Raw genomic sequence first — 21,033 nt, 5'->3', positions numbered from 1 at the left:
AGGCTCATGACTCCTGAGGAACTAGATTGAGGATGAGGTTCATTGGGTCTTGGCTTCCTTTGTTAATTCCCAGCTTATTTCTTTCGGAAGCTACCTAGATTTCCTTCATAAGAAGTTTATCTGCATCCCCAAATAACTACAGATTATATTCTCCATCTTCTTCCTCAAACATCCTTTGCGGTAACTAGTCCGAATGAGAATCTTCCATCCCTTTTCATTAAAGAGAATCAACAAATTTCTGTGTAGGTACAGCTAGATTCACTGTTTATTGTTACATGGTGTTTGCAGGTTGACAGAATGCTAAGATGGCAGGAAATCCAAATTATATAAATCAACCCCTTTAGTCCACGGCCAAGTAAAAATAAACAAAAAGCCCAGAGACATCAAGGAACCAACAGTCACATAGAAGTTACCGGTAAATTTAGGAACAGAAATCACATTGCCTAATTTCCAAATTACTTACTCTCTTCTCTTTACAATTCTGTAGTTGCTTTTTTATCACAAATTATATTACAGTGCCCCTTGTTTTCCAAATAAAGTATTAAAATATGCATCTTTCACGCTTTCTCTCTCTTTTAAAAAATTTCTTTTTCTGTTTATTGATGTTGATTTTGAGAAAAAATTTTTACTTGATGGTTCATGACTCTAATTTCTGGTCATCCTGAATTATTTTCCATTTGTCCATTTCTCATTTTCATCTTTGCGCTCAGACTCATTCCTCTTCTTTTTTATCTTCACTGAACTTCAATTGGCATTTATTAACCTACATCCTTGTTCAATATGACTCATCTGGATGTTGAATCTGACTGGGGTGGGGGATGGTGTGGGGAGTTGTAGTGTTGGTGGCCACTTGATATCAGGTGTAGATTTAGAATTCAGCATTTCTTTCTATTCTACAAAGATTATTTAATTCGTATATCTGTGGTTTTTTGTTATTTTTTTTTTTTGGATCAAAGAAGAAGATAAAACTCCATACCACTGACTTTCTAGAATGCAAAGTGATTTTGGGTGATTATATATTCACAGAATGTCATAAATAGATGGACTGGTAGAGTCCAGGTTTCTATCTATTCATCTTGCTTTCATTTATTGCACATCCGCCATCGATCAGGTACTTTGCTGAAGAAATAGAGATGAAAGCACAGGCTTTTCCCTAAAAAAAACAAAAAAAAACAAAAAAAACCTCAAAAACCTTCACATTTTATTAGGAGTGGCTGGAGGCAGAAAGGGAAACAGTCACCTTCAGTGTCCACCGCAATGATTTATGCTGGATTGTTGCTCAGGGTGTGACATCTGCAAAGAGGCAGATCCAGATACAAACCAAGAAAGCCAGGGAAGACTTTCCGAAGAAGGCAATGCCTGAGCCTGTTGGAGAATGCCAAGAGAGCAGGAGCCATGTGAAAATGCATACGGAAGGCAGAGGGTAATATAACACATGAAAGGGTAAAATCCAGAGCTGGATAGAATGGGCACATACAGGAAAATATGAACTGGACTGTAGGAAGCTTCCTGAGAAAGGGCAATAAACAGGCATTCCCCATTCCTGCAGTTCTCTTTATGGCAAGCTGGTAAAGAATCCACCTGCAATGTGGGAGACCTGGGTGCCATCCTTGGGTTGGGAAGATCCCCTGGAGCAGGGAAAGGCTACCCACTCCAGTATTCTGGCCTGGAGAATTCCTTGGGCTGTATTGTCCATGGGGTCGCAAAGACTGGACTGTAGGAAGCTTCCTGAGAAAGGGCAATAAACAGGCATTCCCCATTCCTGCAGTTCTCTTTATGGCAAGCTAAAGGGTTGGATCTTCTTGTGGAAATTTTGGGAAAAACTTGAAAGACTTTAATTGAGAGAATGATAGCATGAAATTTATGTTTTCATCAGCTGCTGCTAACAGCAATATACAAGGTAGATTTAGCACAGGTTGAGGTGCTTAAAGAGGTGAAACTGGGAAAATGGCAATCAGACAGAAGCTTCCTATAATAATCTGTGCAAGAAAAGGTGAGGTCTGGAGTGAAGGCAGCCTCAGTAAGAATGGAAAAGCAAGATGCACTGAAAACCATTAAGGGTAGAAAATGCATGCTCCAGAGAACAGCGGGGCCTGAAGATGTGAAATTAATCAACCTGGGCCACACACTTAATGAGTACCAGAGCTGCAATTGGAACCAGGTGCCTACATCCAGCCAAGGAATATTTCTGCCACACGACTCTGCCTCTTCATGTCTGCACTTTGACAATGGCAATAATTAAATTTAAGATGGATTGTCTATTTATAGCAAAGGGTTATATTTAAGAGACCCCATTTTTTCTCATTATCCAAGGCAAGTAAATGCAGGTGTTTGATTCAAATAGAATAGGATGCTAACGACTCTTTCAATGCCTGAACTTCCTGGAAGCAAATAGACATACGTTGCCCTTGATTTAACCTTAGAGTAGATATCACTTCCCTTCATCACTGGTCAAGGTGTTGATAGATTTCCTGTCTTATCTCTTTGGAATTTTTTTAACCCAAAGGGACACAGTGTCACTAGGTGGTCTTGCCAAGAGAGCAGCATTTCACATCAAGCCCTTATTCCTAAACAGATTTTGAGGGGTTAGAACAAGAATAGGAGTCAAGGAGAGGTGCGGGTTAACCACAAATTACTGTATCCCTGCATATGGCTCTTCCTTAACTAAATCCTAGAGTCCATGACAATGGCAACTCTAATTGCAAGGATAAAATGAAGGAATATGTGTGAAAGGGCTTTGTGAAGCTATAAATGGGAACACTGAAAGTTAGGACTTGCTATCATTCATTCCTCCAAAGTAAAGATACTTTTAAAATATTTTGCAATGTTTGGTTTTGATAGGATGGCAGAGGTATGACACTTCTTTGCCCAAACATTCAGTATAGAGAACACTGTCATCACAGATTTCACACTGTTCTCAACTGCCCTTAATTCAATTTGCTAATGTGCACCTCACCTCTTAGACTACTGTTAGTAAATAGTAACTAACAGAAATTTTGTGGGAGAGAGGATTAGCTCACCATATCCATGCCATCACTACCAGATTATATTATGCACTTAGACATTTACTCTTTGAAAATTATTAGCAAACACATGCAATGAAAAGGATTCCCAAGAGCTGTTCTGCAGGCTGGAGGGAGAATCCACACCTGGAGAGAACCAACACCACGTCAAACACTCCAGTGCTCACTAGACCTTCACAACAACGGAAGCGAGGAGTCACTGCGCTTTCCACAAAAGGGCGCCTTCTGAAAGCGCTTTCATCCTCAGGTGCACCCACAGATTCAGTTCAGTTCAGTTCAGTTCAGTCGCTCAGTCGTGTCCGACTCTGCGACCCCATGAATTGCAGCATGCCAGGCCTCTCTGTCCATCACCAACTCCCGGAGTCTACCCAAACCCATGTCCATCGAGTCGGTTATGCCATCCAACCATCTCGTCCTCTGTAGTCCCCTTCTCCTCCCACTCCCAATCATACCCAGCATTAGGGTCTTTTCCAATGAGTCAACCCTTCGCATGAGGTGGCCAAAGTATTGGAGTTTCAGCTTCAACATCAGACCTTCCAATGAACACCCAGGATTGATCTCTTTTAGGATGGATTGATTGGATCTCCTTGCAGTCCAAGATTAGAACTTTTAAATATACTCATCAAACACAAGAGGGGAAAGGGAAAAAGATAAAGTGATGGTGCCATGACAAGAGTGTTGGTGGAAGGTCAGAGCAGAAAGTTTTTCATTATATTGTAATCATACATCAGGATAAAAGAGATAGAACTCTTGACAAGAAGCTGAGGTTTTGAAGAGTACCTTGGAGGTGCATCCACTTACAGATCAGTCGATTTTCATGTTTGAAGTCTCTAGACTAACCAAGCTCTCTTCATGTTGAACGTGAAAGGACTAGTGTCAAAATGCTCATGAACTGACCCAAGATGTGACCAAAAAAATAGAATCACTGAAACTTCCTTTATTCACTTATTCATGGTTTAAGAATAGATTGATGTAAAGGGCAGTCAGTTCAGCCGTTCAGTCATGTCCAAATCTTTGTGACCCATGGACTGCAGCACACCAGGCTTCCCGGTCCATCACCAACTCCCGGAGTTTACCCAAACTCATGTCCATTGAATTGGTGATGCCATCCAACCATCTCATCCTCTGTCGTCCCCTTCTACTCCTGACTTCAATCTTTCTAGCACCAGGGTCTTCTCTGAGTCATTTCTTCCCATCAAGTAGCCAAAGTATTGGAGTTTCAGCTTCAGCATCAGTCCTTCCAATGAATATTCAGGACTGATTTCCTTTAGAATGGACTAGTTACATCTCCTTGTAGTCCAAGGGACTTTCAAGAGTCTTCTCCAACACTACAGTTCAAAATTATCAATATTTCAGCGCTCAGCTTTCTTTATAGTCCAACTCTCCCATCCCTACATGACTGCTGGAAAAACCATAGCTTTGACTAGATGGACCTTTGTTGGCAAAGTAATGTCTCTGATTTTTAATATTCTGTCTAGGTTGGTCATAACTTTTCTTCCAAGGAGCAAGTGTCTTTTAATTTCATGGCTGCAGTCACCATCTGCAGTGATTTTGGAGCCCAAAAAATTAGTCTCTCACTGTTTCCACTGTTTCCCCATCTATTTGCCATGAAATGATGGAAACTGACGCCATGATCATGCTTTTCTGAATGTTGAATTTTAAGCCAACTTTTCTCTCCTCTTTCACTTTCATCAAGAGGCTCTTCAGTTTTCTTCGCTTTCTGCCATAAGGGCAGTGTCATCTGCATATCTGAGGTTATTGATATTTCTCCTGGCAATCTTGATTCCAGCTTGTGCTTCATCCAGCCCAGCATTTCTCAGTCTGCTTTTCCATGTCCAGTTCTAGCTGTTGCTTCCTGAACTGCGTGCAGATTTCTCAAGAGGCAGATCAGGTGGTCTGGTATTCCCATCTCTTTCAGAATTTTCCAGTTTGTTGTGATCCACACAGTCAAAGGCTTTGGCATAGTCAATAAAGCAGAAGTAGATGTTTTTCTGGAACTCTCTTGCTTTTTCAATGACCCAACGGAAGTTGGCAATTTGATCTCTGGTTCCTCTGCCTTTTCTAAATCTAGCTTGAACATCTAGAAGTTCACGGTTCACGTACTGTTGGAGCCTGACTTGGAGAATTTTGTGCATTATTTTGGTAGCGTGTGAGATGAGTGCAATTGTGTGGTATTTTGAGCATTCTCTGGCATTGCCTTTCTTTGGGATTGGAATGAAAACTGACGTTTTCCAGTCCTGTAGCCACCACTGAATTTTCCAAATTTAATGACATATTGAGTGGAGCACTTTCACAGCATCATCTTTTAAGATCTGAAATAGCTCAACTGGAATTCATCACCTCCAGTAGCTTGGTTCATAGTGATGTTTCCTAAGGCTCACTTGACTTTGCATTCCAGGATGTCTGGCTCTAGGTGAGTGATCACACCATCGTGATTATCTGGGTTGTGAAGATCTTTTTGTATAGTTCTTCTGTGTATTCTTGCCACCTCTACTTAATATCTTCTGCTTTTGTTAAGTCCATACCATTTCTGTCCTTTATTGTGCCCATCTTTGCATGAAATGTAAAGGTGCAAAGCCTAAAATTCAGCATCTGGTTTAGATGATCAGCTGGGATTTCTATGAGTCTCCCCTCACTTCCTTTAATGGGCTGTGATATTTGCCCCAGTAAGAAGGAAAGAATATTAAAACAAAGATACCGCACTACTCTAATTGTTATAGGTTTCTACCCTGTACAGAGGTATTTCCCGTGTATTGTGGGGAGAGAGCTGAAGGAAGCTCAAGCCTCACCCAGATCCAGTTCCATTGACTACAGAGGGTCACGGCCTTAAACTGGACTCTGGGTTGCCTCAGATCACACCTGTGCTTCTACACACACCTTTGATTATAGTAATGTTTTCTCCCCAACCAATTTATGAAGGCTGTCATTTACTGCATATCAACCTCATGTTTTTTCTCCTAAGCTCTAATCAAAGAGTCGCATTGTTCCACATGTTCATCATCCTTGTGTTCCTCCGTGGGTGTCATTTCTTGGTCCTTGTAGCTTTTCTGTTGCTAAGTGAGTTATTTACATCATAACTCTTATTAGCAAAGCACCTGCCAAATCATTATTCATAGTTTCTGTAATATGATAGCCATTGTTACATCGTTTAGTCTTGTTATTATTTTTTACCATTTGAGCCACCAGGGAAGCTCATACATATACACGGGTATGTACATATACTTACCCATCTCCAGAGAGAGACACACATTACCAGTTATATTCACTGATGTAATCACCTGTGGTTCCTTCCTTTTCTCTAGAGTTTGCCTTGAGGACTTTGATATTTATTAGATATTTATTAGAACGGATAACTAATGACTTCTGGAAATGCTGACTGTCCTTTTGATTTAGAGATGAATATCTCTGTGCCATCTTTTCCGAATAGTGCATGGAGAAATGACACATTGTAATAATTCTCTGTGCCAATTATTTTTTTTATTGTTGCTGTTATCTTAGATATATATTGACCCCATTTCCAAGATTCCTTACAGTTAAACAATGATTATTAAATCAGCAAACCCAAATGAAGCAACCATTTATCTGTATCCGGAAACAATTGTGTGTTAGGATATGTTTCATGTGTGTTTGTGGCATCACCATCCCAGCATCAGGGTTTCTCCAATTAGTTGGCTCTCCAGGAAATCGTCACATCACTTGGCCAAAGTATTGGAACTTCATCATCAGTCCTTCCAGTGAATATTCAGAGTTGATTCCCTTTAGGACTGACTGGTTTGATCTCCTTGCACTTCAAGGGACTCTCAAGAGTCTTCTACAGCACCACAATTCAGAAGTATCCATTCTCCGTCACTCAGCCTTCTTTATGGTCCAATTCCACACATGACTACTGGGAAAACCAAAGCTTTGACTAGATGGAACTTTGTTGGCAAACTGATGTCTATAATTTTTAATGCGCTAAGTTTGTCACAGCTTTTCTTCCAAGGACCAAGTGTCTTTTAACTTCATGGCTGTAGCAGTTTTGGAGCCCAAGAAAATAAAATCTGTCACTGTTTCCACTTTTCCCCCATCTATTTACCATGAATTGATGGGACCACATGCCATGATCTTCTTTTTTTGAATATTGAGTTTTAAGCCAGCTTTTTCACTCTCATCAAGAGGGTTTTTAATTCTTCACTTTCTTCTATTAGAGTGGTATCATCTGCATATCTGAGGTTACTGATATTTCTCCAGGAAATCTTGATTCTAGCTTGTGCTTCATCCAGCACAACATTTTATGTGATGTACTCTGCAGGGTGACAATATACAGCCTTGACATACTCCTTTCCTGATTTGGAACCAGTCTGTGGTTCCATGTCTGGTTCTAACTATTGCTTCTTGACCTGCATACAGGTTTCTCAGGAGCCAGGTAAGCTGGTCTGGTATTCTCATCTCTTTAAGAATTTTCCACAGTTTGCTTTGATCCACACAGTCAAAGGCTCTAGCATGATCAGTGTAGCAGAAGTAGAGTTTTTCTGGAATTTTGTTGCTTCTTCTATCACTACTGCTGAAGCCTAGCTTGAAGGCTTTTGAGCATTGCTTTGATAATATAGTCTCTAGAAACCTCCAGTCATATTATATAAGTCCTTAAATAGAGGTTTACAGATGTAACCACAAGTTCACTAATTTAAAAATAAAACAACTGTCTGTCTTAGTGAATATACTAGACACAGAAGAAAGCAAGACAACTATGATACTATCTTGAAATTTTAGGAGTTCTTCATCATGTGCTACAAGAAAAAAATTGAATCATTAATAGCAAAGCAACAATATATATACTAAAATAGGCATTAATAGAAGTAAATGGATAATTCAGATAGAGAGAAGACACTAAGCTTGCTATTTTTCTTCTGAAATTAAATGAGCAGACCTATAAATTAACTGTTAATGAAATAAACTATTAATGAAAGTATAGTTAAGAAATTTGCCAGTGATCCTTAGGAGAACAGAGAAAAGGGAAATGTGAACTCTGAATCAAAGGAGAGGACAGATTCAAACAATCCATCTGAGTTTTTGATGGTTGCAAAAGCATGGAATAATTACCACAAAATAATGAAAAGGTCAGAACATGTTATAATAAATGAAGTGAGCTTGTGCCTGTTGCCAGCATCTCTCACGTTAATTGGCATTTGTTTTAAAAGAAATACTGTGATATTTATACTTCATTTATGTATGATAAGAATACTAACCAAGTTTCAAAACAAACAAAAGAGATGAAAAATTAAAATTCTAAACTTGGAATAGAAAAAAAATAGCAAAATGTTTACATTTAAAATCAAATCTGAGTTACACTTACATTCTCAAAAGTGCTAGATTTACTATATACTCAAGCATCTAAATTCTTCATGCATATTAATAAGGTTTATACTGATGTAACTAATATTTTTTTTTCAGAGCTCAAGAGACATTATTGGCGTGCTGAACTGAACAATAGAAAGATAGTTTGTTATTTTTTAAATTGTCATTTGAGTATAGTTACACTGTTGTGTTAGTCTCAGGTGTAGAGCAAAGTGCGTCAGTTATACATAAACATGTGTCCACTCTGTTTTCAGATTCTTTTCCCATACAGGCCATTACAGAGTACTGAGTAGAATTCTCCGTGCTATACGGTAGGTTCATAATACTTCTCTATTTTATATATGGTAGTGTACATAAGGCAACCCCAAGCTCCCGATTTATCCCTCTCTCTTTATTCCCTGGACTTCCCTGGTGGCTCATTGGTGAAGAATCCTCCTGCCAATTCAGGAATTGTGAGTTTGATCTCTGGGTCGAGAAGGTGCCCTCGAGAAGGATATGTGGCAACTCACTCCAGTATTCCTGCCTAGAACATCCCATGGACAAAGGAGCCTGGTGGGGCTGCAGTCCACGGGGTTGCAAAGAGTCGGACGTGACTTAACAGCTGAGCGTGAGCACGAGGTGCATTCCCTGGTCACTGATACATCTAGTTGTCCCAGTACGGGCAGTGTGCACCTGACACAGCTCGTGTGCTCCATCATGGACACTAGGTTAGCCTTTCTAAAGCAGAATTCATTTGTGCATCACATCTTCAAACCTTTTTAATATGCTGTCCAGGTTGGACATGGAACAACAGACTGGTTCCAAATAGGGAAAGGCGTACGTCAAGGCTGTGGTTTTTCTAGCAGTCACGTATGGATGTGAGAGTTGGACTATAAAGAAAGCTGAGCACTGATGGATTGATGCTTTTGAACCATGGTGTTGCGGAAGACTCTTGAGAGTCCCTTGGACTGCAAGGAGATCCAACCAGTCCATCTTAAAGGAGATCAGTCCTGAATAGTCATTGGAAGGACTGATGTTGAAGCTGAAACTCCAATACTTTGGCCACCTGATGCAAAGAGCTGACTCATTTGAAAAGACCCTGATGCTGGGAAGGATTGAGGGCAGGAGGAGAAGGGGACGACAGAGGATGAGATGGTTGGATCGCATCACCGACTCAATGGACATGAGTTTGGGTAGACTCTGGGAGTTAGTGATGGACAGGGAAGCCTGGCATTCTGCAGTCCATGGGGTCGCAAAGAGTCAGACACGACTGAGTGACTAAACTGAACTGAACTGAAGAAAGGGAAATAAAAAACATACAGATTTGGAAGGAAGGGAAAAAAAGTCTTTGTTCAGAGATGACATCATGGTCTATGTAGAAAATCTAAAAGGATAAACAACAAAAAAATCTCTTGCAACTATTAAGTGTTTATACTAAGTTGTATGTTAAAAGCTTATGTCTCCTGTACTGTCAGGAGGATTCTTTACTACTGAGCCACTTGGGAAGTCCACACACGATTAGGTGATCAAAATCTGGAACAGTGCCAACATCCAGGGCTGGTAAGGATCAGGAGAAGCAGAAACTCATGCATTGTTGGTGGAAATGCAAAATTCTACAAGCCACTTCGGAAGAGAGCTTGGCAATTTCTAACAAAGCTAAACAACTCTTCACATATAATCCAGCAATTCACATTATTCAGTATTTACCCCAGAGAGTTGTCCATACAAATACTTGAACATGGATGTTTATAGCAGAGGTGAATGGATAAGTGAACTCTTGTATACCTAGACAATGAAATGTTGTTCAGCACTAAAGAGAAATGAGCTCTTAAGCCACACAAATAAGTGGAGAAAACTTAAATGTTTATTACTATGTGAAAGATGCCAGTCTGAAAAGATGACATACTGCATGACTCCAACTTTTACATTTCCTAAACCATGAAAACAGAAAAAAAAAAAAGATAAGTGATTTTCAGGGGTTGGGAATGGAGTAGATAAATATGTAGAATGCAGAAGACTTTTAAAACAGTGAAAATGCTCTGCATCTGGTAGTGATGTATACATGTCATTATCCACTTGTCCAAATCTGTAGAATGTATAACATCAAAAGTCAAGCTTAACGTAAACTCCAGGCTTGGGGTGATGATGATATATCAATGTAGACTCATTGATGGTTAACAAATCAACCACTTGGTAGGATATGCTGATATTGGGAGAGGCTACACATGGGTGGGAGGAGGCTTCCCAGGTGGCTCAGTGGTAAAGAATCTGCCTGAAAATGCAGGAGATGCAGGAGTCACGGGTTCGATCCCTGGGTTAGGAAGATCCCCTGGAGGAGGAAATGGCAACCCACTCCAGTATTCTTGTCTGGAGGAGCCTGGTGGGCTACAGTCTGTGGGGTCACAAAGAGTTAGATATGACTGAGCAACTGAGCAGGCACGCGGTCATGCATGTGTGGAGGCACAACATACACAGGGAATCACTGTACCCTCCTTTCAGTATACTGTTTAGCCAAGACTGCACTACTGCTCTGTAAAAATAGAAAGTCTTAATAAAAAAAAAAAAATCTCTAGGCAAATGTCTCCTTGGCTAGAGTCAATATATGCGTGCCATGTGCTTAATTCTGAGTTATAAAGAAACGCAGGAATCCCTCCTTGGCCTCTAGCTGAAGTCATTTCCTTCCCTTATTCTGCCTTTATTGTACTGGATAATATTAAGTTTCATGTGGTTAATGCTATCATGATCAATAGCAAAATATCAATGACAAGAATAAATATTATGTGCTTAGAAACAAAAATGGTTTGTTTCCTAATGGCTCAAAATGTTATTCCGCCAGATGGAGAATTTCATTGAGTTTTAGTTTTCCAGGAAATTTGGTAGAATTGGAAAAAGGTCATGTGATGAAAGAGAAAGAAAAAAGGAAATGAAGAGCAAGTGAAAGAGTGTATACATTATTCAAAGAAGATTCTTTTTCTCTGAAAATAAATAATGTCACTGATATTGTTTCTAAGGGCTATGCTACTGAATTTCCAACAGTTACTCATCAGGGAGTCTGGATATTGGAGCAAATAGGGAAAAGGACTCCAGTTCAAGTCACATAATTGCACAGACTTATTTGAAACCTGATCCAACTAATGACCCAAGGTAAGACTGTGATCTGCCTCCTCAAGACTGCTGGTAGGACAGATAGGTGGCTATTTGTTTTCACAAACTTTTGTTTAAATAGATTGGTAGCCACCTTTTATACACACACAGATTGCTCACAGAATCATCGTATTTTAAATGTAACACATGCATATTATTCTCCTATATTCTATATACAGCTTAGCTCTCAAATGTGACACATTATACATGTGTATGCATCTTTAATTATTCTATTCCCATTTCCTTGTCTTTGTTTCCTCAAACATATTCCCAGATCACTTCTCAAAATGAGGAAACATAGTATCACATTATAGGCATTTCCAGTGAGTTCTAGTAGTACTGGGAGGGGCAGATGTTGATAAGATGCAGATTTTTCTCATGCCTATAAAACGTTAGTCACTCAGTCGTGTCTGACTGTTTCTGCCCCCAAGGACTGTAGCCCACCAGGCTCCTCTGTCCATGGGATTCTCCAGACAAGAAACTGGAGTGGGTTGCCATTCCTTTCTCCAGGGGACCTTCCTGATCCTGAGGTCTAACCTGGGTCTTCCACACAGCAGGCAGACTCTTTACCATCTGAACTCCCAAAGAAGCTCTATGCTAGTGACGAAAGGTTTTGTTTCCACCCAATGGTGCTAGAGTACAAATTAGTGCATCAGTTAAAATTTTTTGATCTTAATAGGAGAGAACGAAAGAAAATAAAAACTCGTGTGCATTCTCAAGTACTTTTCTTATTACTCTCATTGCTCTGACACTTGTTAAAATTTTGTTCAAAGTGAATATGTATTAACTCTCCTGGTTTCCCTGGTGGCTCAGTGGTAAGGAATCCACTTGTCAATGCAGGAAATGCAGGTTTGATCCCTGTGCCTAGAAGACCTCCTGAAGAAGGAAATGGCAACCCATTCCATTATTCTTCCCTGGAGAATCCCATGGGCAGGAAAGACCGGCGGGCTGTAATCCTTGGGGTCACAAATGAGTTGGACACAACTTAGCAACTAAACAACAAAGAACAGCTTCCAAACACACATAAACACAACAGATAGGTTCAAGTGTGTTAATCTGATCACATTTGCAGTGTATATTTTCCTTTCCTTGCTTTCACTCTGATCAAATATTTTGAGGGTAATTCCTGTATGTTTTTGAACATATAGGAATATGTTCTAAGTATGCTCCTCCATCCATGGAATTTCTCAGGCAAGAATATACGAGTGGGCTGCCATTTCCTTCTTCAGGGAATCTTCCCGACCCAGGGATTGAACCCAGCTCTCCTGCACTGAGGTGGATTCTTAACCTACTGAACCACCCTAGCTCTGTTTAAAGACGTAGAAATCACCTATCTGGGGACATTTATAAGCGGACACTTCTACTCTAGAAGTGGGTAGATGAGAAGCCACTAAACTGATCTCTTGCCTGGGTACTGATTAAGCCATTAGAGGAGTGTTCTAGTCTCTAATATGAGACAGCTATTGATAAATCCATCTAAGGTGCATATATTCTTCAGGTTCCATTTAATAAGAAGAACTGTTTTGGGGCCCCTAAATCCTGCTTCCTCAGTGCACATCCGTCATGTCACCACACAGAGGCACCAGTCTCCTCAGCCTGTGTGTAGAGCCAGCAACATTTTCAGGAGATTCATCTTCTCCCAAGCTTTCCTGTGTAATTTGCTCTCTATAAGTTCATGTCCTTTGTAATTGGTAACCTCTTCTACTTTTTCTGTGCATACTTATATTTTTAGACTAATTTTTCTTCGTTTAAAAACAAAGATCTAATTGTATGTATTCAATTTCTTAGAGTTATGCAAATACCATGCTGTAATCAAAAGAGAAAATGAATGTTGTCTGTAATACTGCTTATTTGTCTTAAATCTTAGAGCCTCAGGAAAGCTTAGTGTGTTAGCCCACTCATCCCCAAAGTTCTTAATTTTATACATGAAGAAACCAAAGCTCTTCCGTTTTAACATGAAAAACTGATATTAACCCATGTATTCTCATGCCAAACACAACTTCTCTTTGCATGAGACGTGAAGTTCATTTCCTCTTTCTCAGCAAATAAAAGCACCAAATATATTAAGTATTGAATATGTTAAAGGTGAACAAAGAAACCATATGGTTCCTTCCCTAAGTGTACTCACAGTTGGTCAGATGGAAAAATTTTTTAAATCACATAAATAAGTATAAATCTACCTTTGTGTCCACTGCCCTGAAGTGTAAATACAACAAGTTGCGATGAGAGCCTTATGCTAAGAGAATTTGACCCAGACTGGAGAGGACTTTTCTGAAGAACTGAATTTTAAAAGGTGAGGATAATCAAGTAGGTGAATAAAGAGAGGAAGAATATTTACTGTACGGAAAGTAGCCTACAAAGGTCATGCACTGAAAGATGGTTTGGACAGAGAAATGTAGGGTGGACAGTGATGGGAATAAAAGGAGCAGGTGAATGGGGCTGTGGACACAAGAAAGAACACACCTTGAAGCCAATTGAAGGAGGTTTGCTTTATCTCACAGGCAGCAGGGAACCACGCCATCTCTGCAGCTACTGCCCTAAGCTATCCCCAGCTTCCCTCACCTGAATATGACTCAGTCTTCCTTGCTGCTCCCTGCTTCCTCTTTGTGTCTCTAAAGGTCTATTCTCAGCAGCAGCCAGAGGGATTGATTAAACTCAGGTCAGATCTTGTTACTTGTCTGCTCACAGCCAATTACTAACATCCTGTCTTTCCCAGAATAGCATCTGAAGTCCACCTTCTGGCCTTAATGCCTCCAATGACTGTGTGCATAGCCACCTCTCCAGCCTCATCGCCTAACCCTCTTTCCCTGGCTCTCTCTGCTGCAGCTAGAGTCCTGTGACTGTTCCAGAACTTTGCAAGCCTGCCTTTGCCTCAGGGCTTTGGCACTTCTCGTCCTCCAGACTGATCTTCTCCCAGGTATGCACTTGGATCACTCCCCCAAGTACAAGGCCAGAGAGTTTTTCCTTGAACTCTCTGAGTGAAAGAGCTGCCACGCTGTCCCCCTACTCTCCAACACCATCCTCTGCTTTATTTGTCTTCAGAGCACTTACTGCAACCTGGGCTGTGATGTCGTTCCGGGTCTTTGCTTTGGCAGACCTGTCCCAATTAAAATGAAAGTTCTTTGAGAGCTGGAACTTGTTTGTTCTCTGCCCTATTCCTAAGCGATGGGAAAATGTCAAGCACATAGTAGGTGCTCAACAAGATTTCTTGAATTAATGAATAAATGAAACTCCATGAGGTATTTATAATCACAATCATTTTGCTCATCAGTTTCCAATTTTTCCTCTGAATGAGAATATTCAGTTGTATGCAGATGACATACAGATATATTTCTGTCATCAATTCAGAGTCATTTCAAATCTGCTTATTTTCTATTTTCTAAAACTTCCTCTCAATACTCAGCAACCTTTTTCTTTAAATTCCAGTAACTCTGACAGTCCAAACCAATAATTTATCAATGATTACCCGCAGTCTTTTGTTCCTTCTGAGTGGTTCTCATCTGCTGAACGCAAGAGTTAGTTATTTGAAAATGTTTACTTGAACTTCCTTTCCTTCTCTTTCATGTAAGATTGTCAATGCAATGCTATTTAGCAAGAGGTAAATACACACTTGTCACAGTTTGCGATAAATATTATCATTCTTAAGTAAAAGATAGAAAAGCTAGTGAATATTCATGAAAAAGCAGTAATTGATTTTAGTTGAGGCATAACTTTTGTATGACGGAATAGTGAAAATAGACGTAGAAGGCTAAACTGGATAGTTTGATGTTACGCTGAAAATTTTAGAATTTTTTTATGGTAATGAGAGATGTTAGTTATTGCAAGTCAATGGCATGGTAATACTGACTCTAGATATCTTGCAGTGCTGTAGGTTAATTGGCTAGAATACAAAGGGAAGCTTGTTGGTTTGAAGGCCATCAAAACAGGTCACGTTGAATGAGGACACTGGCAATAAAAACAGAAAGAAATATTGCTTTTTTGTTGAATCTTCTTCACTTTTATTCAAGCATTTATTAACTGGGAAAAATGCTATACTGTGCTGGGTCTTAGGACTATAAAAATGAGCTGTGAGTTTCATGGACATACCATTAAAATCACTTCATTATCTACAGTTTCTCTTTCAGTCCAAGAATTCCAGTTCTAATTTACAATGTCATGATGCATATTCATTAAGACTAACAAAAGTAATTTACATTTGCATAACATTTTTCAGTTTAAAAATAGCCCTCATGTGCATTTTGTTCTTTGATTCCACAAGAATGTTGGAAAGTAAGCCGAGCTGTGAAATTATCTTCAGTATTCAATATGAAGACATGAGGTCAGACCTGCTAAGTCATTGGACCAAGGTTACAGACAACTGTCTGTGTATTCAGAATCAAGCCCATATATTCATATTCCAAACACAAAATAGTTTTCCTCAGAATGTCACTTCATATATTTTTCTAGTTTATATGGAAGTAGCTTTTTCTCTACTGAAAGTGCAAGTTCTATTTGCTCAGGTGTGTTGGACTCTTCTTGAGCCAATGGACTGTAGCCCACCAAGCTCCTCTGTCCATGGGATTTTCCAGGCAAGAAGACTGCAGTCTGTTGCCATGCCCTTCTGCAGGGCATCTTCCTGACCCAGGGATCGAACCTGGCTCTCCTGCACTACAGGCAGATTCTTTACCATCTGAGCCACCATGAAAGCCCTTATCTAATGATTCCCCTTTAATTCTTTTCTGCAAAGCTTATAGTTTATTGTTTAATTTCATTGCAATAGTTATTTTGTTATTGGATTTATGTGATAGTCAATATGCTGTGCTATTTTATTTTTGTGGTAATTGTCAGACTATAAATCCCAAATTAAAAAAAAAAAGGAAACAAACTATAAACTCTTATCATTTTAAAGCTTCTGTTTTTGATCTTTCATTCAAAAGAGGGGAAAAATATACTTTAGAGATATATTTCATAAATAAAATTATATCATCTCTTGGTTTAAACTTGTAAAGTGGAAGTTTAAGGTCTCCTTAATTTAAGTTTGGATAAATATTTTAAATGTGTTATTTTGTTCAGAAAATGTTCATAACATGCAATGCTAAAAATTGAATTAGATGAAATAGTGAATTATCAAGTTCTGGTGCAAAAATTAAGCTGCTGCTGCTGCTAAGTCACTTCAGTCATGTTCGATTCTGTGCGACCCCATAGACCACAGCCCACCAGGCTCCTCTGTCCATGGGGTTCTCCAGGCAAGAATACTGGAGTGGGTTGCCATTTCCTTCTCCAAAATTAAGCTAAAAGCTATATATTTGATAAGTTTTGCTCTGTGAGGCTATAATATTAACTAGCTTAGCAGAAAAGAAAATTGAACTCCGCATACAACGTGACTTGAATTTAAGATGTTCTTGAAAGTAAGCATTAGTTCATCATAGCTTTGTGTGTATGTATGTGTGTTTTAAAAAAAGATTATACCTAGCACCTGTATCTTGGTTTCTAAATAGCATTTTCCAATAAAAGGAACCAGGACTCCTTGGAGAAATGGTGGAATCCAGGGCTGGTGATGGAAATATGCAAAAATAGTCTTGAGAATAGTCTTTTTGAAAAAGTTCTTTGAAATGATAGAAAAAAGGAATAACAGATAATGTTCTGATATTTTCACCTAAGAGTGTCTCTTTGAAGAACTTATCATTAAAAATGATATACTAAAGGAAACTGAGAGCTTCGCTCATAGCTCAGTGGGTAAAGAATCTGCCTGCAGTGCAGGAGACCTGGGTTTGATTCCAGGGTCGGGAAGATCCCCTGGAAAAGGAAATGGCAGCCCACTCCAGTATCCTTGCCTGGAGAATCCCACCCACAGAGGAGCCTGTAGGGCTACAGTCCATGGGGTCGCAAGAAATGAACACGACTTAGCGACTAAACCACCACCAAAGGAAACTTGAAAATGTGAGCCATCACATAGAGAAACGCTCAAATAAACAAATGGTTGGGAACATACTGGGGCTTTCCTGGTGGCTCAGAGAGTAAAGAATCCACCAAGAATGCTGGAGACTAGGGTTTGATCCCTGGGTCAGGAAGATCCCCTGGAGAAGGGAATGGCTACCCATTCCAATATTCCTGCCTGGAGAATCTCATGGACAGAGGAGCCTGGCAGGCCACAGTCCATGGGGTCGCAAAGAGTGGACACAACTGAGGGACTTACACTAACACAGTGGGAACACATTAAAGGGATATGAGCTCCTGTCAGAAAGAGGTCCTAACAGGTAAAGCTAGAGCATTTTGAGGAATGAAATAAATAACACAGTATTGTAATACCCAAGTATAAAAAAGCCATATTGAGACTCTATTACATAAACCACTGAATAACAAAATCAATAGGGGATAAGGAGGTAAAATTTAAGTTACCTCCTTCCTTCTTTCCTCAGATTATAACACTTAATATGCAACCCAGACGGAGAATTAGAAAAGCGTGGATGCAAGGACACTCTTCTGTCATGCTTGGGGGCTCATAAAGTACTATAATCAGGGGTGGAGAAGGCACAACAGAAGGAGTTCAAGTTAGATAAGGAATACCTTCAGTTCAGTTTCAGTTTAGTTGATCAGTCGTGTACGACTCTTTGCGACTCCATGGACCGCAGCATTTTGAGCATTACTTTACTAGTGTGTGAGATGAGTGCAATTGTGTGGTAGCTTGAGCATTCTTTGGCACTGTCTTTCTTTGGGATTGGAATGAAAACTGACCTTTTCCAGTCCTCTGGCCACTGCTGAGTTTTCCAAATTTGCTGGTATATTGAGTGCAGCACTTTCACAGCATCATCTCTCGGGATTTGAAATAGCTCAACTGGAATTCCTAAAATTAAAGAAGATTATTGAATTAGGAAAGGAGGGATAGAAAAAGCTAATCTTACATAAACTAACTTTCCAGAGTGTTTTCATAGGAAAAGAAAATCAAATTCTTTAATAAGAAGCATTACTCAATATACAAGTTTGTCCCCAAGTCCAGTGTTGTCCAATAGAATCTTCTGCAATGGTTGTATATCTGTGCTACCCGATACAGTAAGACACTAGCCACATATAGCTACTGAACACTTTAAATCTTTAAATGTGGCTAGTGTGATCGTGTAATTGATACTTAATTTCCTTTAATTTTAATCAATTCAAATATAAATGGCTACATGTAGCCAATGGCTACCACTGAATAGCATCAACCTAAATCTTACAAAGGTTCATCATGGTGGCTCAGATGGTAAAGAATCCGCCTACAATGCAGGAGACCTGGGTTCAATCCTTGGGTTGGGAAGATCCCATGGAGAAGGGAAAGGCTACCCACTCCAGTATTCTGGCCTGGAGAATTCCATGGACTGTAATAGTCCTTGGGATTGCAAAGCATAGGACACAGCTGATGACTTTCACTTTCAAATGTTACAAAGAGGTGAGCAAAGTTAGAGCATGGGATCATTTTGACTGCAATCCTGCCAGTCCTGTTCTCTCAGTAAGAAACGAGAAACCAATAAAGAAAATATATTGGGTGGAATATGGGATGGGGAGGTGAGGGAGGTCCAAAAGGGAGGAGGGTTATATCTATGCATATAGCTGATTCACTTTGTTGTACAGCAGAAATGAATACAACATTGTAAAGCAATTATAATGTGAAAATAAAAGAACATATCTTGTACTTAATGAACAGAATCCTAAAGCAGCAATGTAGCTGCCCCGCAGGTGCTCACAGGGCCCAGACCTCAATATCATTTGGCCAAATAGAGAAATCATTATCCTTGGGTTCTAAATGAGAGCTACTCAACTTGAATCTTTATTTTAAGCTTCTTTTAAGGAGAAAGTTTAGATACAGAATTTGGAGCAGCCAAAGGATAAGACTGAGTGAGACTGGTAGGTAGGTATAATACAAATATTAAGTGTTATGTAGTGATGATTATTGGAGAAGGCAATGGCACCCCACTCCAGTACTCTTGCCTGGAGAATCCCAGGGACGGAGGAGCCTGGTAGACTACAGTCCATAGGGTCGCTAAGAGTCGGACACGACTGAGCGACTTTACTTTCACTTTTCCCTTTCATGCACTGGAGAAGGAAATGGCAACCCACTCCCCACTCCAGTATTCTTGCCTGGAGAATCCCAGGGACGGAGGAGCCTGGTGGGCTGCCGTCTATGGGGTCGCACAGAGTCGGACACAACTGAAGCGACTTAGCAGCAGCAGCAGCAGCAGCAGTGATGATTATTTGTTAGAACACTGTTTAACTAGAGTTTCATTTCTTTTACCCTTCTTTCTGGATTCCCACTGAGTCTCATAGTTTGTATTTTGACAAACAGCATATGGCCATTTCCTCTGCCTTTTTAGGCAGCTGTGGGGTTTGTCTCCATGCTGTTTAGCTTGTGGCTTTATTGATACTTTGACTATTACAAATAAAAATCTGCATATCTCATTTTTAGTTTTCTTTATTCAGTGTGGTAGCCTCATTCATCCTTTGCTGCCCTTTTAAAATATTTTTGTGTTTAAGTCAACTCTCATATGAATGAAGCTTGAATTAAATTAGGAAGCACTGGTAAAAATCAATGTAAAAGAAATACACACCACTGAAGTGTAAGCTCTTAACTGATACATAATTAACACTTTACCTGATGTGTATTTTTTGAATGAAGATGAATTGATTTTTGGTAAATCTTGTTTTGACATATGCTTCAAAAGCTTTGGAAGGAAGTTATTCCTAGCCATTCAGTAGCCTATGCAGTGGAACAGAGAGGAGCAGGCTGATGTGCAATAATTTTTTTTCCTGATAGACCCAGAAGAGACTTGCACAGTTTCAGATGAGTCAACCTCCTGAAATCCATTAAGCTCAGACCTATTCATCCTTAAATTTCTCTTGATCACTGTCTGTTCAGTGTTATGCTCTTTTCAATCACTTCCAACCTCCATGGAAATAAGAGGTCGGGAATGACTTCCTATCCGTGCTCTGATGAAACGGTGCTAGGGGACACGTGCACCAATGCACCAAACAGACACACAGTGAGCTCCTGTTTGACTGATGGAGGAGCATCATCTATGTAATACGAAGGGGAGTGTAAGCTACTCAACAATGGTGGCTGGTTAGCATAAACTCTTCCTGAGAGGACGCCAGCCAGCCCCAGACCAACAATCACCAACAAATGAGGATTCTGAAAAGGATCCGAGTAAAGGGACTGGCAGTCATACCTAAGGTGTGGCTCCAACAGCAAATTTCAATGCAATATGCTGTCCTTGAAAGATAGATCAGAAGCATCAGTGACAAATAACAACAGCAATAGGATTATTTGCCAACTTATGCTTCTCCCAATTCCTCTACAGATTTGTGATACAAATACAATCATTTTTCCCTTTTGATACAAATTGCTCCATTGGGAATTCACAACTGATGCCATTGAATGGGTGCTTGCAAGAGGAATTTGAAAAAATTCACCTATACTGCACAGGATCTGAAGTTAGTGAAGGTTGTTCTCCAAGTTAAAATAGGAACTGAAGTCATGCCATACAGATTCATCTGTTGAGATTTTGGGGAAACATGATGCATTTGCTTTAAAAAGTCAGTG

Source organism: Giraffa tippelskirchi, chromosome 7, assembly GCF_054371585.1.
Source record: "Giraffa tippelskirchi isolate mGirTip1 chromosome 7, T2T-mGirTip1v1.2.pri, whole genome shotgun sequence".
NCBI lineage: Eukaryota > Metazoa > Chordata > Mammalia > Artiodactyla > Giraffidae > Giraffa > Giraffa tippelskirchi.
The sequence above is the reverse complement of the archived record's forward strand: the minus strand, read 5'-3'. Positions refer to the sequence as shown.